The sequence below is a fragment of the Vidua macroura genome, chromosome 10 (genome assembly GCF_024509145.1).
Source record: "Vidua macroura isolate BioBank_ID:100142 chromosome 10, ASM2450914v1, whole genome shotgun sequence".
Classification (NCBI taxonomy): domain Eukaryota; kingdom Metazoa; phylum Chordata; class Aves; order Passeriformes; family Viduidae; genus Vidua; species Vidua macroura.
Genome location: NC_071580.1, coordinates 11,758,463 through 11,780,096, shown reverse-complemented (window position 1 = coordinate 11,780,096; position 21,634 = coordinate 11,758,463). Strand labels below are relative to the sequence as shown.

The 21,634-nt window shown below is 43.6% G+C and overlaps 1 protein-coding gene and 2 long non-coding RNA genes across 5 annotated transcripts in view; 2 read left to right on the top strand and 1 right to left on the bottom strand.

Moving 5' to 3' along the window:
* The window catches only part of FGF12 (fibroblast growth factor 12), a 236,277-nt gene that overhangs the window by 36,529 nt on the left and 178,114 nt on the right, over nucleotides 1–21,634 (top strand). The window lies entirely within an intron of this gene.
* On the bottom strand, nucleotides 11,707–14,289 carry LOC128811985 (uncharacterized). Of its 2 annotated transcripts, XR_008438562.1 has the most exons (4): nucleotides 13,658–14,289; nucleotides 12,506–12,625; nucleotides 12,185–12,342; nucleotides 11,707–11,900 (listed from the first exon to the last, which is right to left on the bottom strand). It is a non-coding gene; the product is annotated as an uncharacterized LOC128811985 (long non-coding RNA). The 2 variants fall into 2 exon arrangements; XR_008438561.1 differs by having other exon boundaries at nucleotides 12,185–12,625.
* On the top strand, nucleotides 14,425–21,211 carry LOC128811986 (uncharacterized). Its single transcript, XR_008438563.1, has 4 exons — nucleotides 14,425–14,465; nucleotides 20,497–20,592; nucleotides 20,980–21,034; nucleotides 21,140–21,211. It is a non-coding gene; the product is annotated as an uncharacterized LOC128811986 (long non-coding RNA).

The following is a 21,634-nucleotide window of genomic DNA, read 5'->3' as shown; positions in this document are numbered from 1 at the left end:
CCAAGCATTTGATGCTGTGCAGCTTGAGCAGCTCATGAGCTGCTCTTGGGTGCCTTTGGCAAGCAGGGTTTTACTGGAGTGAGAACAGCATCAGATCCCTGCCCTGAGTTTGAATTGCCCATAAGATTTGTACATCTTGGATCCTCCTTGAGTGCCTCAGAGGAGCTAAATGAATAATGTGCAGCCTTGAGGAGAGTAGCACTAATTGTTTAGGAATAACCCTTGCTAAGGCAAATATATTTTAAGTAGAGTCTCAAATGTCTGCCTCTGCAAGCAGTTTGCCTAAGACACCCTGATGGGCAAATGCTGAGCTCCAGCAATTCTTTTGTGTGGTTATCATGAGATTGCTTAGGTCTGCTACAATATGCAGTATGGTGTGGTCAAAGAAATGACAAAATCATTGTTTGTCCTACAGAATATGGATCTGTGAAAGCCTATTTTCCAGCTCGGCACTTTGGAGAAGTTTTAATGTGGATCTAAGCACTGCCTTGGCATTGTATGTGTGTTTGTGTTTTTGCACCCCACAGAGTCTCATTTGTCAAACAAATTAGTGTCCCACAGGTGACTCTTTAGAAAGTGAAGTCATCCTTGAGTGGTCAATACCAGCCAAATCTGCCCTGAAATAGGAAAAAAATGCCTTCCTTCTTGGATGCTTCCGAGTTGCTTCTCCTCAAGCCTTTTGTGCTCTTCTGGGAAGTCCTGGAGACTAGGATACACCATTATGGGTGGTGACAGCTTGTTTCTTGTCAGAAGAAGGGAAAATAATTGTTAATTGTAGATCAGGGTCAAACACTGTGGAAAAGTAATTGGTTTACATTGATCTGATTCCATATTGGATAAGTGTCTTTATTCTAGCATTCATTGGCTCTGGTACCCCTGTGCTATGCAATGGAGCAGTGGCTTGGGGAAATGAAACAGGAGTTTCAGGCTGGGAGGGTGTGTGGGCAGTGCCCATTGTTGGTGGAGCACATAGTTCCTGCCCTGGCAAGAAGGTCATGAGCTTCAGTCTGGGGTGGCTGCTGCTCAGACAGGCTTTGGCAGCACAGGATTCACAGGTTTCCAAGGTGTTGGTGGAGTTTGATTATCAGGCATAGATGTTGCTAAGCCTGGGCTGCTCTGATGTCAGGACAGTCAGTAGCTGTAGAGAGAAATATCAGGGGGATGGGGAAAGGTGATCAACTGATTCCCTGGTCTGAACTCCCAAAATAACCCTGAAATCTATTTTATTCTGCTATGAAAGAATGATTTCCTTGCCTGGGAATTAACATAGCTGTGATGCTATTCTAGCACCACAAATGGGATTGAGAATGTGATGTTCCCTGCCCTGGAGAGTCACTGCCTCAGAAATTTGCTGGAGCTCTGCAGTTGCCACTTCCACATTGTATCAGCATTCTCAGCCTCATCAGCATTTCAGTTTGAAGCAGCATGGGCTTTTGATCGTAAACCATTTTACTTTTGGGACAGCATGAAGGGAAGTGTTATGCTTTGCTCAGAGAAGGGGAGGGAGGGGTCTGTGTCTTTCTGTGTGTATTTCTGCAGCACACTGAGCCAAAGCCTTCTAATTTAATGGGACAGATTTGCAAATTCACACCTGCAGAGTTTGCCTTCACAGGGTTTTCATGCAGAAGCTTTTTATTTGTGCCCCGAGAGCAGCCTGCACCTGGCTTCATCTCGCCTGCGAGACAAGCAGCTCAGATCTATTGACAGTTTACTCTCTCTGGTAACAAATAAATGTCTCTTTCTGCAGCATGGACCCCCTTTAGAGGGTGGTAAAGCTCTCCAGGGGAGCAAGGGCCAGAAACACAGCCCTGCCCATCAGTGCTGCAGATACTGCCACAGCACAAGTGCAGTGGAACGTGGATGACGCTGTTGCTGTCTAAGCCTGCAGATCTCCAGGCTGTCAAGAAAGTTGTTTGGTTGGATTTTTGTGCTGGTGCCCACATGTAAAACATCAAGGAGCTGTTGTACACAGCTGCCCAGAAGCCTGGCCTTGTTTCTGCTGCTTCCTAACAGTGGTTCATGCATTGCATTTTTCCCTGAGATGAGTAGCTCAGACTCCCATAACCATGGAAACCTGGTTTGTCTTCCCTAATAGCTTCAGCTGAGCTCAACATCTGTCTGCCTGGGAGAAGGAAGGCTGCAAGCTACAGGTTAATTGTGTACACCTCTGGGGATGCTAAAACCCTTGAGCACCTCCAGCAGCACCCTGGTGCACCAGCTTGAAGCAACAATGCTGAGGTTATGCTTTGAGGGGCTTATAAAAGATATGCCAGGCAGGAGGGGAAAACAGGGAGTGAAAGAAGGCTCTCCTGAGGCAGGAAGGTGTTCTGAAGCTGCCTAAGAAGATACTGCACTATGGTTGTCTTGCTCTGTGTGTGTGTTGGCTTGACATCGTGAGCGTGTGGAACATTCTGTTGTGACTTTTAAGCTTTAAAAAAGCCATTTTCCATTTTAAGTTAAAAACCCTTTAAACAGCTTGCTTGTAGCAGAGAAGGAAATCTAGGTATAAGCTCATGAGCATAAAATAAGCTTTGAGATGGGGTAAGTGCCTCTCTGTGGTAACAGCAGGGTTCCATGCAGCTTTTCACTTAGTTATTGGAAGAATGGTTGTTGATAAATGTGTCTCATAGCCCTAACTTGGTGCTGGCAGTGTTGCTGGGCTAGTTAACATGGGGATATGAGGAGGAGTGTTTTTAAAAAAAGCTTAAATCTAATTCAAGAGGGTTGATTCTGCTGCATTTCTGTATAGATACACATGCATTTTCTGTGGGCTGCAATTTGAACTTCCCTCTTTGAAGCACAGTTGCTGCCCTGAACTTCAGGCTTCCAGGAGCAGTCCTGATGGTTGCCAGCCTCTCAGAAAAGTCATTGTGGGAGCTGCCAAAGCTCCTTTCCCGATGTGCCGATCCTGTGTCTCTGTTAAATTAGGAGCAGGCCTGGTGCTAGCTTGTGGAAGTGTGTGAAGTTCTGCCCACACCAGGGAGGTGCTTGAAGCAGGGACCTGTGCCAGGATGCTCTGTAAGCTGGAGCCAGAAGCAGAAATAGAAATAACATTGTCCACTGGCAAGTTGTGACTTCAATGTGTCCATCTGTGAAAGGGAGGTCATAATATTTCACTGTGCATGCCTTAAGGCTTAGTTAGTGTTTATGAAACGTTATGAACTTTGGGATGGTGCCTGCTATAGAGGGCACTTACAAGAGTCCCCAGATGTCTTTGTTGACACAGCAGGCACATACAAACAGTGGCATCTTCCTTGTGCATAGAACAAAGAGATGCTGGAATTACTCTCAAGAAAAAATCAGACACTTCTAAACCAAACATTTAATATTAATCTGACAGTTATCACCTGCAGGTGTTGTGGGAATGAAAAAGAAAATAAAAGGTAATACCTAGTAAAATTCTGTGTTGAGATTAGTGCCTGAACAACAAAAGCTGTTTGGGATATTCTTAATATATATTCTTAATATATATTCTTAATATAGCTGTTGATGTTCTACATCTAAGCACAGAGCCATCACACTTTCTCTGTGGACATGACAAGCATAAATCTCTTTCTCCATAGCAGCCTGGCAGGAGGGTTTTCATGCCAGTTGCTGCAGTGCTGGAAGCCTGGGCCAGATCAGGGAGCCAGCTCTCCAAAGTCCCCTCTCAGTGGGGACTCTGGCCAGCACAGCCGTGCAAGATGCAGCCTTGCAATCACAATATGCTTCACAGAAACAGTTCTTAGCTTTCTGGTTCCTTGGGTGTCTGGTGAGCAGGGAATCAAATGCTGGTCTCTTGTCTGCTAAATCCCAGTTAAGATCTTGGGAATTATCTTGTGTTTGTGCAACCACATATACAGCAACTGCTGCAGGTTCTGTTACTGGCAGCTTAAACTGAGTATTTTTTTTCTCTCTGTTGCTTTTTCTTGGTAATAGATGCTTTCCCACTCCTGATTTACACAGAGAGAAATGGTCTGGATACCTGGATAACCCATCTGTTCAGAGTACTAGTCTCTATTTCTAACCTGGACCTGAGAAACCTTTTTCTCAAGTAAATTTAATCAAGATTGCTTTTTCTAATTAAGCTTCAATTAAAATGCATTTATGTCCAAAAAACTTCTTTAAGAGCCAGCTGGGAGCACTTTTTTCACTAGGAGCTCCTGGGAGCCAGCAGTTTCACATGTCTGTGTCAAATGTTGGAAGTGCACCAGAAGTATACTTCAGCTGCTTCATGGATGGTACCATGAGTTGGTCCAGATCTGCAGTTTTATCCTCTTGTATTAGGATTTTCTCTGGTAGTACCAAACAGCAGCTCTGTTTGGCCAGTGACTATGGACAAGAACATACACACTCTGCATTTTTATGTTTGTGTCTACACACAAGTACAAAAAGTACCTGTGCTTATTAACTACAACAGCAGCTGTTTATCACACTGTCTGTGCCACTGATAGGAATTAGTGATGGCAAATGTTACCTGAACTCTGATAGCAAGTTAGCTTATTTAGAGCTGCATTACAAAAATTGGTTTTTGGCTTTTTTCTAAGTTGCTTCTAGCATTTATAAAGTTACACAAATAAATTCAAAACTAATCTCTCTATCAGCACTTCAGAACTGAGAGTGCAGCTCGAACAGCATTCAGTTGATCTAGCATAGACATTGTGGGGATGTGAGAAATAACCTGACCTGGGAGCAAAAAACAAAGTTAGACCTTCTGAGTTGTGCTAGAAAATAACTGTTCTGTCTATACTTGAGATCTGGACGATGACTTTGAGTTGGGTCTCAGCAGTGGAGATGGGAAAATGAATGGCAGTGTATTTATGATGAACAAGTTGGCATCAGGAACTGGGCTGGTTATTCTTGTGTGCTCGTCGATGTGAAGTTGCCAGGGGTGACTTTGGTTTGCTGGAGGTAGTGATAGCTGCTGATTCTGTCTGCTGAATTCCATTTTCCTGGTGACCTGTTTCTTGCCAACCCAAGTCTATTTTTGGATCAAATGGTGAATGAATGACTACTGTTTGGACTGTTTGTGGAGCTGAGCACCCAAAATGAATGTTGATGCAGAAGTGACAAATCATCCAGTGGCTGCTGAGAAGAATATCTGATGATGACTGCAGCTGTGGTGCAGCTCCACATACTGTTTACATTTCTGCATCCATAAGATAGGTCTACACAGAAATTACAGCCAAGGGTCAAGTTCAGCAGGTAAGCAGCTGGTCAGGGAAGGAGAAAAAGCTGCTGGAAGGGTTTCAGGACATGGTGGTAATAGTCTTGCCTGTCCACTTATTTGCTCTGACACCTTGGTCAAATTTTGTCCCTTTACTATGCTTTTGATTTGTAGTCAGGGTTTTTTATTTACTCATTAAACTGCAAACGCTTGACAAGTGCTGTCCCTTTTGTGTGTCTGTGTCTGATACCTGGTGCTTTCAGCCCAGGTTCCCATCATCCCTTCAGGGCATTCCTGCTGAAAAGGATCAAGTAGCAGTTATGGTCCATAAAGAAGCTGAATGTGACCATCTAGGGAATTTTTTTCCCCTTCAGGAATATGTCTTTAGAGAGTTCAAAAATGGCTTATATGTTTTTTCACTGTCTAATAACGAGCTCTCTAAAGCTGAGGGAAATTTGGAAGTGGTGGTTTGGTCTTATTGATGCATGAAATAGAGTACCACAGAAAACAATGGGAAAAACTTACACACCTTTAACTTCCAGAAGTGCTGCAAGCTCAGTCCTCTTCATCCCTGTAGCCTGAGGCCAGGCAGAGGTGGCTGTGGCTCATTCAAAGCAGCTGAAGCAGAAGTGGTTTGTAACGCTCTGCACGTGGCTCAGCTCCTCCTTGCAGATGTGCAGCCTCCCTTCAGCGCCTTAGAGCTGCAGCTCACGATTACACTGTGGCAGCCTCACAGCCTGGACTCACTGGTCCAGTATGTCTGGCTGTCTTGAATGACTGCCTCCTAAATCTCACTGAGAGCTTCTGGTGTAGTTACTGATGCTAAAGCAGGCGTGTCACATCTGAGCCCCAAGCATGCAGATGGAGCCACATGCAGAGAGAGGTAAACTTGGTGCTGTCCATGTTAGAGAGTGAGGACTGCAGAGAGCTAAGCAGGCATTAACTGCTGGGGAGAAGGTAGTGCTGATCTCAGGATAATGAGATCAAAACACAGCTTTGCTTCAGTATGTCCAACCCAGACATGCAGTGCTATGCTTTGTGAAGTGCAGGTTGAACCCAATCACTGCAGCAGCTTCTCTTGGGCTCTCAGGCTAAGAAGCGACTATGGCTTGGCTTCTAGTGTGTCATGGTATGCCCTGCTAGAGCAGCATGTGTGCAGGAACTTGCTGTGTTAAAGGAGCATCTTTGGTTTACCAGGAGACCTTTAGCTGGATTCAGGATCTAGGTTTTCAAATGATGTAATCTTGATTCCAAAAAAAACCAGGGACAGACAGCTTAGCTGGTACAACACACATGGAGAAAAGGCAAGGAGCTTCTCTGCTCTTGCTGTTGGCTGTTCCCCCATGGTTTGGAGCTCAGCTGGGCCTGAAGCTGTGCCTTTCCCAGGAGTGAGATGCCTCTGATGGGCTGCTTGCCACTGGCAGGGGCGTGTGGCTCCTGGCTCTGGCAGCATGGCAAGGTTGCATGTGCTGAGCAGACGCAAAAAACTGCTTGTCTGAGCAGAGGGAGTCAGAGAGGGGACCAAATGGATCTGAGCTGTAATGCCAAATTTTTGGCTGTTCTCGTGTTTGAATTGTGCATAGGTTCCAAATGTAGAGATCCTTTTTTCAAGGAAGGAGTCTGATGCACCAGAATACTTTAAAAGTATTATGGGTGTCCCCATGGGATTATTTCTGGCATTGCTGCCCTGGGTGTGAAAATGTACATTGAAAAGCTGGCAAGGTATGGGCAGGAATTTTTTGGTGGTTGGGAATTGTAGTGTCTCTTTGAAGAGATGAAGTTGACAATGCTTTGAAAGGTAACAGATCTGATAAATGATTGCACACTCTTTTAAATGCAATTAAAAGCCATATGAAGAGTCTCAAAGTCTCAATTTAAGGCATCCTCGATCACCAGTCATTTCTGGAAAGTAAACGATGTTTAATTTCTTTAGACGTGCATACAGAGCTAGAGCTATGTAACTGAATCTGGAAAAAAGTCTGATAAAAATCTCTATCACTCCCTCCCCAAATTCAAAAAAGACAGAAAAATAGCTCTAATTAAAAATTTAAAAGGTTCCTTGGCTGGCTGACTGCTTGTGTATTCTTTAAAATAATACATTATTTTCATCTTCTTTTCTGAAAGATCTCTCTCTGCATGCTCTGAGTACCTCCCTTACTTTACTCTCCAAGATTCTTAATAAAGAACCAAACCCTCATTTTCTTGCTTGAGAAGGCTTCTACAGCAGCTGAAGTTAGTAAAAGTGAAGATGATGTAAACCTAAGCCCATAGAGCTTTCACAGCTGGATAGAAGCTTTGAGTCTGTGAATTTTGAAGTCTGTTTTGACCATGTGTTTTTAGCTTCTAGTAGCTACGCTGTACAAGGCAAAACAGCCACTGCAAGCCCTGGATGTCCATGGTTAGTGTGGAGGGTTCTGCTCAGAGCAGCACCCAGAGGTGACAAGCATCCCCTGCAGGAAGATGATCTCTTTCATGTCCTGTCCAGCCCTGTGAGATGTGATAAGGTGTTGCTGACCTGCTTGGGGTCAGTAGCAGGTGGGGTGGGCTCCACACTGCAGCTCTGCTCATCAGTCCCTCATTTAATTGGAGTGACTTCTTCTGCTCAGGCTGGGACTAGGAGTTGGTCTTTACCCCAGTATGGAGGTAGGAAAGAATTGGCTCCAGCTGATCCAGCACAGCTTTCCTTGTCCATGAAGAGCTGAGGGTTGTGCTGTTTCAGATGACTAAAGGCTCACATGGACTGACTGCAGAAGCCAGAGCTCATGTGAGCATCCAGTGATGATGCTCCAGTTTTGTTTCTAGTTATTTATGTCTTGCTCATGCTTTGGAAACTTCTTTGTGGGTCTCAGCTACTATGGAGCCCTATCAAGGAGGAAGATTTAAGTCTAAAAATTCAAGGGCTCTGGAGACTGAAATCAACCTCTAAGGGAAAATGCAGTTTTTCTCAGCTTAAAATAACTTTATAATGTCCTTTACTCTCCAAGGTCTCTTTCAAGGCTCTGCCTGGGTTTGATTTTTGACTTGTGCGGAGTCAGGCTCCTGTGAGAAAGGAGGGCCAGGAAATTCAGAAAAGGCAGTTGGGGAGGAGAAGAGAAGGGGGAAATGCTGATAAGGGTGACAAACAGTTTCACCTTCAGAAGTGATGAACTGTGGGAGAGTTGGCTGCATTGAGGGTCTGGCACAGCTTCAGCACATGCACGTGGGGATGGATCAGCTGAGAGAAATGACTGCATTTATTCAATGAATTTACATGAGGTGCCTGCCTTGCCAGAAAGGGATGGGCTCCCGCCCCCTCCAAAACATCAGTGGCTCCATGCAGGAACAAGGAGTGGAGCAGCAGGCTCAGCAGAGGGACATGGCTGGGAATTTTTCAGCAGAACCTTTGCAATGAAATCTGCTGCATGTGCACCTACATGCAGAGAGGAGTTCAACTCTGCCCTGGGCTGTGGCTCCTATGAACCGAATTAATAAATGGTTACACATAGCCAGCCTGCTGCTGGTTGTTCTATAGGCTGCTTTTGCCTCTAGCCAAACTCTCTCCCCTTCTACCCTAGGCCCTCATTCCTAGAAATCCACCAGCAGCTTTTTGTACTTCTGATTTGAGGTATTAGATTCTGTTCTGTAGTTGTTTCCCTTAAAAACAGTGCCTGAATGCTGTTTGTAGGGCAGGAAACACTGATTTGTGCTTAAATGTAAGGCACAGAAGAGGACGAATACATTTGTACCAAAAGGTTGGAGCTGCAAATGCTTTCATAGCATGTAGTGAGAGAACTGGGGCCTAACATGGGGAGTTCAAGGCCCCTCAGGCATCCTCAGGGCTTTATCAGAGTGTAGGACACTGCAGTGCAAGCCCTAAGGATACAAACCTCTGGCACCCAGGAGTCAAAGAGCTTCTTAAGAAAACATGCTGAAGAGCTTAAATTACCAGAGAGGTGGTGGACTGCCCACCCGTGGATGTGTTCAAGATCAGGCTGGATGGGGTTCTGAGTAACCTGGTCTAGAGGAAGGTGCTGCCTGGAATGTCTTCCCCTGAGCTAGATGATCTTTAATGTCTCTTACAACCCAAGCCATTCTGTAATTCTACTTATTCCTTAGCACTGCTGGGTTATTAACAAGGTGACTGTTGAATAGGCTGCCCAGGCCTGTGACTGGGGTGTTTTTATTATACAAAGGCTCTTCTCAGTAAAACCTATGGAACCAGCAGCAGCTGGGGATCCTGCAGCTGATGCTCTGCTCCCTCAGCTTCCAGAGCCAAAGAACATTTGAAAGAAGAGTACATCCCCCAGTCCTTCTAAAAACAACCCACAGTAAGCAATGAATATTTAATTTTAAAATGGGATTAAATAAGGATTGGATTCTTCACTTTATGCCTGTTATAGCTGTTACCTTTCTGCATGGCTCAGGGTGCTGCAGGATGTGACCTGGGCTGAAGGTTCATGGAGTTCAGGCTGCATCTGAATGTGCTTGTTCTATCCCAAACAGTCACATCTGTGGGAGATGCTGAGGGATGAAATACTGTGATAAATACCAGCTTGGTGTGGGAATGTTGGCCAGCTCATGGTATGGCAGAAAAGCTTCAGTCTTAAAACTTTAATTCCTGATAGATGCCAGAATGACAGAGCCTGTCCCTGGCGCACATCACAGTCCCTACCTTGGAGAGATGCTGCTGCTGTAGGGGCCTCATGGGACACCCAGGGCTGCTTGTGTAAAGTCTGTGCTGTAAAATTCCCTGGCTGCTCTGAATTAATTCTTTTTTTTTAGCTAGAAAGTTGCCTCTGAGTAGGGGGGAAAAAATCGTGCCATCATATTTTTAATCTGTGATTGAAAATCCATGACAGCTTTCTCTGTCCTGCATTCAGCCTTACTGACAGGTATCCATACTGGTAATACTGTCAACCATCATAGACATATCTTTGTTTGGGCCTGAGTGTGTCTGAATTTTGTATTACCTCTTGGTAGACCAGATTTGCTAAAGGACAGAGCTCTTTGATCAAATTTCTGTTCCTTACGTAGGTACTTGCAAACTGTGATCAGATTGTCCTATTAACCTTCTCCCTTCATTAAGGAGAACAGATGGTGCTTCTGGAGCCTTTCTCTAAGCTGAGCTTTTGGTCCTTTAATCATCCTCTTGGAGGTTCTTTGCATTGGAATCAGTTTTTCAATATTCTTCTTGAATTGCAGGCATTAAAACTTACTATAATTTTGACAGTGCTAATCCCACATGATGATTTATTTTTTATTTTGAGCATCCCACATCCAGAGTTCTCTGAGCTTCCGTTGAGCAGAGGACCATTCCAGCACAGTGTGCTCAGCTTCCCTAATTGCATGAATTGACCATGAAGTTCCTGCCAAAATCAATGGCTTCACAGGAGGATGCCCCGTTGTTTGTGTTGCTCTGTGTGTGTGGCACTACTGAAGTCTCTGCTGTGTTCTTTGGTGGAGGTTATTTAGCCATGTGGCTCTGTTGTTCCCTTCTCAGTTATTTAGCAGTCTTACAATGTTTGCCACCCTCAGACTTGATAAGTAATGATTTTAGATTCTCTTCTACTCATTTACACCACAGAGCCAAGGAGCAACCTCTGCCAAATCCTCAATAGGAACACGCATGTATACCTGTGACTATTCAGTCACCACTGCATGAAATGATTTTCATCCATTAATACATGTCATGTTATTTCCTCATCTCAATCAAATAATTGTGTAGCATGAAGCTAAATTCTGTATGGATAGTCCACAGTGTCATTTTATTGACTAAAATCATGTTGAAGTGTATTATTTTATACTTTTAAAAAAATCTATTAATACTAGGTACTGTGCATTCTGGAGAATTTCCAATTTATACAGATTAATTTTATCACACTCATTTATTGGACATCATTCTTAGGATTTTCTGTTTAATTCTTAAAGTACTTGGCACATCAGCGCGGTTTTTACCAGCTACTGTGACTTCCATGTACCCAACATATTTAAAATTGATATCAATAATAGAGTGTTTCAGGATGTTCTTTTAAAACTATGGTGAAAGTCATCCAAACCTGCTGAATTTAGGTTCTGTTTAATTAGCTGCACTTTCAGATTCTGCTTAGTTGGTAGTAGAATAAGGAGTGTGGAACTGATGATGTAACACATGCAGACACCACTTAACTACTGCCACTCTGCAATGAAAAGCGTTAAAAATATCTTACAATTTTTTTGACCCCTACCATGTGGAACTGATTGAAACAGCAGTGGAATAATCTTCAATTGCCTTAAACTCCACCTATATGGTTCTTAATTTTCCTAGCTAAATTTGCCTCTGAGCCTTCCTTTATTAAACTTACAGTTGCTAGTTTTTGGTCCCTTGTCATCACCTTTTCCTTTCTCCAGGGTGATGTGTGTTTAATCCTGTGCTTCCAAGTGGCTGATTGTTGGGCACAGCATTTTTGAATTAGTGCATTGTCATCTGGGTGGTGGTGATAATGTTTGGAGGGCATTTCGGTGGCAGCCATGTGGGACCTCCAGGTTTTTCTGTGCTGAAATCCCCTGCAGTATTTCAGGTTTTATTCTCTATCCATTCCTGATGATTGTTAAAGAATAAGAGTAAAATCTCAGCTTTATCTTTTATCGGAGCTATCATTGACTCAAGGAGAGTTGTTCCATTTCTTCTGTATTTGCCATTCAGAAATACATTAAAGCCATTTATGGCACAATTGAGGAGTGGAGTTTCAGAAATGAGCAATTCTGGCTTCTCTGGTGTGTTGTAGTCTTCTGCTGCCTAGACAGGGGAAACCAATTAATTTTAACCATATGAGAGACAGAGAGGAAACAATTCTGAGGTTTATTTGCTTCAAGTTTTTTCTTTGGGCATCTCTGCTTTGCTGTTTGTTTCCAGTGAGAAACCCCAAAGAAAACCTTTCCTGTACTAAACTCTGCATCAGACTCTAACAGTTGGTGGAGCATCATTGCATAAAGTGGATGTTCTCTGTGCCCCACAGGGTTCCCGGGTGGAGCACTTGTTAGCTGAGAAAAATAAATGTGTTTGAAAAAGAGAGGTGTTACCTTCCAGTGAATTGCTCAGATGTGGCTGTATGCAGTGAAGCACTGTTAGGCCCTTGGGATATTTGCCAGCAAGCTTCAGAAGCCCTGAAATTTTCCTCTTGTCCTGGATCTGGCTGGGGACAGCAGGTTGTTCTGTTTTCTTGCCACCCTGAAAAACACTCCATGCAAGGTTTGAAAGCTGTTAGTGCAGAGGGCTTGTGGGGATGAAAATTCCTCCCAAGTACATGCATTGTGAAAGTACCATGCATAGTTAATAGCTAAAGACAGATTTCACAGAGATAGAATAGTGCATTATTCTCAAAATATGTAGCTTGAGCTCACCTGTATGCACAAGTCAGTGCAGTGCATAGTGAGAAAATCAGCTAATCCATAGCATGAGTGCAGAACACTGGGGCAGGGGAGCAAATGCAGAGCAACTCAGGCACGCTTAGCTTGCTTTCACTGAAAGATGGAATTATTCAAGTTGTTTTGTGTTGGGCTTGAGCTTTGGTTTCCTCAGCTTGGTGTAAACAGGGTCCCTTGTTTGTCTTGTGTCTCATTTGTCTTATTCTTTAAACAGTGAGGGAATTCTTTGATGATTTGTGTGGCACTCAATTAATGGGATTTTTATAACTAGAATCAGCTGATTTGTAGAAACAAATAAAGAAAATATTTTTAAAAGGCTTCCTTTGTGAGAACCACGTCTAAGCGTTATGGATGACCTTGATATCGAAACAACAGACACATCACACAGCTTCTAAGTTAGCCTTTCTGAAATCTCATCCATACTCTACCTTTGAAGCAGTTCTTATAAGGATTATCTCCTCTACCCTCAGCCTCTATCCTCCATAATTGAAAGTTTAAACAGCAGCCATGTGATTTCAATATGGGCTGCTGGCAAATGTGACTTCTTTAATTCTCTCCCCGTGCCACAATGTGATGGGAATGACGATGGGAGTTGTTACACTTCATAACTACAAATACTGTTAATGTTGTTGCCAGACAAAACAAGTATTCAACATTGTATGGATTTTTTTCCCCCTTTAATTTTGACCCTCCTATCTCAACTGGGCAGAATTGAGATGTGATGAACTCAGGCAGGCCTACCTACCTACCTACTTGATGCTGCAGAAGATTCTCTGTAAGTCAATGTCCCACAGTGGGCAGGACTGTTAGGTCTATATTATTGGTATGTTCTGTATTATTGGATATTCTGTATTATAGGTATGTCTGCCTTCTGCACTCTGCTGTAATGTAGCTGTTAATCAGTAAAAACACACAGAATGAAATATGGCCCTTGTCAATGCTACCACTGAGGTGCACTCTCAAGTCGGAGCCCTTGAGAGTAGCTGCAGGTGTTGCCAAGCACACACTGTACCTGCAAGAGGGAAGATGTCCTTTGGAAAACAGTCTCAGGTTGTGGGTGGTTAGGAACTGATGCTTTAAATTGTAGTTTTGTGCAGATGGCAATCACAAACACAAAAAGTTTTTTACCTTTTTGCTTTATAGTGTTTTTGCTGTGCTGTAAGCTGCTTCATCTGAATGTGCCCTAAACTTCCAAAGCAGTAGTTGGAGAGGGCAGCCTCAATTGTCCAGTTGGCCGTGGGCTGGAGATACTGAGCCTCTATTAATTAGAGCAGTGTGGCAGGATCTCTTCATTCCCTGAATAGTGGCATGCACAGTCGTATGCTGCTGGAAAATTTTCTTCTACCAAAGACACATCTATATGCCTTAAACTTAATGTAGCAAACCCAAGACTTTAAAGATGCCTCAGAGGTCTCATTTGTTATTGCAGATGGTGTGTCTGCTGTACGATGATTTATGGGAGATGGCTCCTGTCTGCTTTGGAGAAAGTACTCTGTGCCCATAAGCAAGTCTCTCTGGCACCCTGTTGGCAGTGGGGTGTGAATTCATTGCAGGGGAGATGTTATTTGAGTCACCTCAGAAGTGACTTATGGTAAATGATTCAGGTTGCCTTCAAGAGCTGTATTTTTGCTATGCTTAATGTTCAAGGCTTGAGATCAGATTTTTGGGATGTTTCCTGCTGGAGGCAGGATGGAGGCAGAGTGTTGTGTACAAGACATGGTCAGGGGCAGATCAGACACAGCTGACACTGGGATCCTGCCTGTCTTCAGCAGGAAGCTGGAGTGTTTGTTCCTGGGGTTTGATCTCAAAGCTACTGTGTGCTTGATGTCACAAAGCCACTCAGCACTGAGGCTTAAGGAACTCTTGTTGCTAGAGCAGCTGTTGGCTCCAGGGATGTGGATCCTGTCAGCAGAGCAGGTGACTTTGGGTGATGCAGGTTTGTAGTCCCCCAGACAGAGTGGGTGTCTTTGAGCAGCACCAGGCTCTTGCTGCAGACCTGTGCTGGCTGTGGCCAGAACCTTCACTCCCACATCTCTTCTGTGCTTCTAAATCCTTGATGCTACAGGCGATTTTGGAGATGAGATCCTGGCCTGAAAAATTGTTCTGGGAAATGGCTCAGGAAGGAAATTCCCCCGAGCTACTCCTGCCAGGAGTGTGGGCTCCCCTGTGGGGGGTGATGTGGTGGTGGCTGCATCCATCCCAGGGCAGCTGCAATTGTCAAAGGAGAGGTGAATGGGATTAGTGAACACTGAGCTCCCTGAGTGTTATCAAATCACAGAATCACGGGTTCAAGCAATGCCAAAAAGTGTAAAAACATCAGTGAATGTAAGATTATGTGGCAGTAGCTAGTATGTGCTGTGTACCTAAATCCCTCTCCCTCCCTCTGTTAATACCTTGTAGAAACAGGTTACTGATCTATACAGCCCATCTTTATGCTGAGAATGGGGAAATCTAAAAAAACTGGAGTTGTTTGTGACAGTTCACATTTCATGTTAAATTTCATGTTCCTCATGTGCTAAACATTAAATCAAATACCATTATGCCAACTATGTATTTTTATTTTAAGCATATTAATATTTCAGCTGCTCCTTTGCCGTTCTCTCTTATTCAGAAAGACAGATCTTGGTGTAGAAGATAAAATGTATTTATTTTCCCTGTTAATAAGCATCCAGTTATGTTCATTGACAGGACAATGAATCAGTGCAGCAATATGCCAAGTCTACTGAGGCCACTTCAGGAATGTGGTGCTGCAGTTCCCTGCAGACCAGGCACAAGGTTCTCATGGGTCTGTTGTTTTCTGCTGTCCACCTCAGAGAAAATTCATTGCAGAACACGGGAATGTTTTCACATGCTGCATATGTTGTGAGCAGAGATGAATGGAAAAGGACTGTGAAAATACCTGAGTCCTCATTTTGGAAAAGGTGGAAAAATGATCTATTCATCCCTGGTGGGATTCTGCCAGTGTGGAGTAAATCACAAGACAGATTTGTTGTCCTTATAGTGTTATCTTTCTGTAACAGCACAAACTTGCTTATTTGGTGGATAGAAAAGGTTTTACAGCTTAGTTATTAAAGAAGTGAGAACCAATCTGGCAGCACTATGAAAGAGATGTGCTAATGTGATTTCAGTGTGAAATGGTCCTGGACACTCTGCTCCTTGAAGAGCTATTAATGTTTCGAAATAGTTTCTAGTTTTAGGATTTGAGAGGAAAAAGTGATTTTATTCTTTTTTTCCCCACTTAGTGTCTCCTTTCTTCTTTTTTTTTTTTTTTAACTTTACATTTGAACTAGAATGTAGGAGAAATTAAACCATTTTACTTTAGTTGACAAAGACACAAATTTCCCTTCTGTTTTGGAATAGATTTGTTTTGTTTTTTTTTTTTTTTTTTTTTTTTTTTTTTTTTTTTTTTGTGTGGAGTAATTATATTCATTTATTTTTGTCTCCAGGCTAAGAATATTTTTCTGTCCTCATCACTGTAGTTGAACATAGGTCTTGGAGTCTGTCTCCTCTGTTTTTCAGCTTTTTCCACATGGGTAGGCTTTAGCATCAATAGGGCTTTTTTCCACTAAGCTACTTTGATACACAACACAGGTAATGATATCCAGGGCTCACCTCCTTTCTAAACTGGAGCATCTCTCTTCACAGGAAAGAATCTAAAGAATTACTTGTAGCAAGGAAATAAATTCAGTGTGGAGCTTCATATCTGATTTCAGCTATGAAAACTGTTATCTTGGCTAAAGGGAATATACTTTGTTCTTAAAAACAATTACTTCAATTATTTTTTGCTATGCTGCACTCTGCTGATGGCATGTGTGGCCAGTGGGACTTATTTAAAATATGTATGTTCTTAATATCAGCTCAGAAAGAAAGCCATCTCAGCTGGAAAAAAATTAATGTAATGTAAAAAATTAGATTATTTTTTCCATCTGACCTTGTCTCTATTTAGTTATCTCAGCTTTTGATGTTGAATTTACAGATTAATAATTGTAGCTGCTTGAGCAAAGTCAGGGCAGAGAACAATTACAACTGTAAACAAATCCCTCTTCAACTCTGCCTTTCCCTCATTCAGAGCAGTGTCTACAGCAGTGCTGCAACTGTGCATACAAATACTTTCATAATAACTGTAGAAAACGAATTACTTTTTCAGAGCCATTTGTAGCCAAAGGAGGATTTTCTGCTGCTGGTGCAGCTGAGGGTCTGGGTTTATCCTGCATCTTCATGATGCCACATCATCATGTAGCAGCAGCAGCTCAGAGGCCTGGTTAGGGCCACAAGGGCTTTTTCAGGCTGGTTTTGTTAAGTCTGTGCTGAGCTTTACTCAGTCCTTGCTTGACCTGCTCTGTGTGTCCCTAGCTCAGTGCTTTGAGGCTCACTTGTCTGGCTCTGATGCATCCCCAGGCAGGCTCCTGGTGCTGTGTGAGGGCACATCTTGCTCTGGCTGGGATGCTCCAGCTGTGTGAGTCAGTCACTGCTGCAGGTGCTGAGCTTTGCTTTGCCTACTTCACAGATAATGTTTAGAGCTTGGAGTCAGAGATGCTGCAGTGCCTGTGGCCGTGTAAGGGCTGTAAAGGTCAGGGCCATCAGCCCCACAGCAGCTGTGGCATGGGACTGCAGGTGTGGCTTCCTGAAGGTGCTGTGGCAGGCACACCTTGCAGCGTGCAGCGCGTCCTCGGAGCACGCGCTGTTCTTGGAAACCAGACCTGAAACTGGCTTTGCCTTCAGGGGTTTGTAGTGGAACAGCCTGTTATAGCATAACTACCTGAATTTTGGACTTGGAAAGCCTCTTAATCATCTCATAAATCTAATCAGTGCTGTAATTTTTGGAAAACTCAGGATTCAGCTTGGAGTTGAAGCCAAGTGTTCTTGGAGAAGATCTAAATCTGTTGGAGAAGGTGGATCCTTGAGCTAGAACAGACACCTGTCCTCATTGTTGCTGTCAGAATTGAAGAGCTGGTGTCCATGCTAAGCAGGTTTTATTTTGCATCTGTAGGTTTGAGGTGCTTTTAACGCTGCACTGCTCACCGGATCAAAAACATGATTAGGAAATTAGATGTTTCATTATTGTCTCATTAGTTATACAGACCTGCTGTACAGAGCCTCCCTGTCCTGCCTCTGAAGTTGTTTCTAAAGCTTAAACCTTTAAATATAGGGGTTTTCTGTCTACTTTAAGGCATTTTTTAGGATTAAAGACCAACTGATTTAACCTGTAATTTGTAGCCCAGCTCTCTGTTTGATGCTAGTAGAGTTTGATAGCTTAGTGCTCTGTCCAAGCAAGAATGAACCCCTCTCTGGGAAGGGGGAGTTCTCATGAGTCTTTCATGCTTCCCTCACTTCATCTCTGCCTGGATTTCCATGACTGAAATGACTGATAAATTGTGGAGCTGTGAAGGTGCAAATAACTGCAGTACTCTGGGAACCTTTCCTGTGAAGTGGTAGTGAAAAGCAGTTTTATGGCTATTGCTCCTTTTGTGCTTTGTGCACACCAGCCACAATTACCACGACACCACAGGTAGCTGCAGTGCTTCTATAATTAGCTGATGACATGGGGAGCACTGGTGAAGTAAACTTTCCTTGGGAATATACCAGCTACTTACCCAATCACATATTGGAAGGAGCCCTTTGAGTCACAACTAGCACTATTTCACATGTTCTGTATGTGAAAGGAATTAAGTTTTCTAATCTAGTGTTACAGCCAGTGTAACTAGTGTAACTGCCTCACTAAGACAGCAGAAGGGCGTTAAAGTGCTGAATTTAAAGCAACCTTTGAAATTATTTTTGTCTAATAAATCATTCCAGGTGCTGGATTTTGCCATATGCCCATGTTCCTGTTCCCACCAGCAGCCTGTTTGATCTCACATGTGCTTTTGCACCATGTCATATCCTGTCACAAAGTTCTCCCTTCTCCCTACCCAGTCCTATCGCTGACTTCAGTGTTCCTTCGTTCAAGTGGGAATGACTCAACGTGGAGGAAGTCTTGGAGATGGGGACAAAGCCTGAGCATCCCTCTCTTCTCCCTACTGCTAGCCAAGATTTATCTCAGAGGAGATAAATCCATTTTTCTTTCCCTCCCTGTTGGCTTTAAGTTTGCCTGCAGTTTCATATGCTGAGCACTGCTTGCATCTCACCTTGTGCTGTTGGCTGTGTGGGGGTTTGGGGCAGTAGAAATAACCAAGCTTGGATGCTGGAGGGAGGCTGGTGGTTCAGGAGGCTACAAAGGTAATGTCAGCCCTGAGCATCCCAGCACTGTGCTCCTTGGGGCCTGGGAGGCTTCCCCACAGCCCTGTCCTGCTGACCAAAATGGGCTCTAGCAGGGCAGCAGGAGATCTGAGAGCCCCTTGACTGGGTCTGAGGGCAGAAGTCAGTCTGAAATTTTGGTGGGAAATCCCAGAAGTGCTCACAGGGCAGTTAGTGTGGCAACTTGCACCAAAGAAGAACCCTTAATATTCATTTTGGTCTGCTTCAAAAGTTGTATGAGGATATCTCCTGACATGAAACGTGGGGATTGAATTCCATCTCTGTCAAGAGCTGCTCAGTTCTGAGGTACCTGTTTCTGTAACTTCCACAAGCCCCAGCAAAGGCAGGAGTGTGGGATGCAGGAAAGGTCCTTGTGTTGACAAGCTGGTGAAACACTTGAGTAAACACTTGTTCCTTTATATGGTCCAGGGGAATCTCTAATTTAAATGCTGGTGGCTGCAGAAAATATGCTAATGAACCAAACCTAGCAGCCTCATTTACCCACATGAAATCACTATCAGTGGATAACTCATTCTCCTGGAAAACACAATAATAGTAATGTAGTATACAGAACACAATGCTGCCCTCTAATAAGGCTGACAGGCAGATTGCAGTGTATATTTAGACTCTATTAGCCAGCCACAGATTTTAAATGCTTTTATGTGCAGACCCTTGTTTCTCAACTCCTGCTCTTTGCTTGTTGAGCTAAACTAATTAAAGAAAAATGTACCATAGCTGAGAAGTCTGGAAAAGCTAAAAGCAGGCTTTCTAAGCAAAATAAGCCTCCTAAATTAACAGCTTTCAATACTTTTTGCAGAAGTGAAAGTTTATTTGTTTTTCTTTGGAAATGGACATGGATATGATGCTATATTTTGTTCAGTATCTTGGGTTCATCAATGTGTACCTTTATTTTTGCAGACTATAAGCACTCAAAGAGACCTGCATTACCTGGCTCTTTTGCTCTTACAACATGAAGTGACAGTTTTGTTGAGACAAATGTCGTTTAGTGCATGATATATGGCCTGTAGCCTCTGAGCAGCAGCACTTCTGGTGTGTGTTTAAAGGTTTAAAGCTCTTTGTGGCTGAAGTGTGCAGTGCCTGAGGGCTGCCTGGATAGACTTCTTAGAGCATGTAAGCTGTGCAGGACTCCTGCTTCTCCTCCTGTGTGCGTGCAAAGCGTTGCCCCTCTGCTTCGGCTGCTGCAAGCTGCCACAGGACATCTGTGTCCTTGGTGGCTGCAGTGGAAATAGCTCCCATCTCAGTGCTGGAGTGCTGCTTGGGATCTGCTGAGTAAATGTGTCAGGGCTTTTGAGAGAAGGGTGTTACTGTAAAATAGCTGCCAGGTGGTGTGGAGGTGTATTTAAGAGGTGCCGGTGGGTTTGAAGGCCTTACAGCTATGGGAGATAAGTTCCACAGGACATCCTCTCCTCGCTTGCACAGCTCCATAGGGACTAGATATAGGTGGGTTTGGGGTCTGTGCATTGAATTGCTCAGCAAAAGCACCATCTGGATCAGTCTATTGGTGAAAGATAGTCGTGGTCTCACTGGTGTACTCACATACCTAGAGAAGTCCTTCCTATGTCCTGTGCTATTCCATGGGTTAGAACAGAATCCAAAAATCCCAATTTAATCTATTTTTTATGAAGATTGCTTGTTTTTTTTTTTTTGGATATTTTCTTCTGAAGAGCAGATTAGCTTTCTGAAGCAGTGAACTTGTGCTTTTGTCTCTCCAGACTGCAAACACTGCATGTAGCTGGGACTGGCCTGATGTGTGTTCATCTGGGTTAAACCATCACAGAGAGACTTGGGCAGGTTCAGGTTCTCTCCAGGTCTGTCTGAATTTGACTTGAGTAGCCTGTTCTTATCTTCTCCATGGTGAAAATTAGCCCAGAGTAGGAAAACTTTATCTGTGCATGTAATGTAGAGGCAATATCTGCCGTGAGGTTGAAATGTAGAAGCTGCAGTGTTCAGCCTGTTCCCTCTGCAGCCGGAGTTTGGAGGATGGATTTGGCGTTCGAAGAAATACTGGCACGCTGTGCTGTTGAACGCTGGCCCACTTCAGCTGCTGATGGAAAGATAAAATACATTTTGCTCTTGGCTGGCTTCCTTGCTTGCTGATGCTAATAACATCACGAGCTAAGCATTTCAGGGGTCATCTTGAGAGAAGCAGAGACCTGAATCCCCCTGATCACACCTTCCTGATGTTGTCATTTCAGGAGAACGTTGTCGGGTCAGAGATCAGTGTTTGCACGTCAGCACAGTGGGTGCCAGGTGACTCCAAGGGCTGCTGTGCAATGGGAGTCATGATCCAAAGCAGGTTCTTCTGACTGGCAGGTTTCTCAATGCCCACCTCTTAATTTTTGCACTTGTACAAAGGTCAGACTGAAGACCTGCAGGGCTGCAGCTTTCACAACCACCTTTATAGGATACCAGGCTGAGGAATACCTGGTCATGTATGTACATCTTTATTGTCCTCTAGGAAGTTTTCTAATCTCTTCAACATTTTGTAGCACTCCAGGGAGCTTTTCTGTCTCTGCCAATTCATTTGCTATGGTTATTTCAATTTTGTTCACAACCTGCTCAACAAAAACTCCTTAAAGCTGGACTCTTCACATCAAGAGAGTTAAAATACGAATCTGGTCTGGATCACAAGTAACAGTAGGAGACATAATGCTTAGCCATAAAAATTGCATACGTGCTTATAAGCTGATGCATTGAAAATGCAAGTGCTTCCTCAGCTGCCTGCCACTATGAATTTTAAAGATGATAGAAATAAACTTTAATTTGTTCATTAGTGTGAAAATCAAACAACTGCAAAGCCAGCTTTTATTATACATCACTCAGAGGGATTTTGTGACAACTACTTAATGC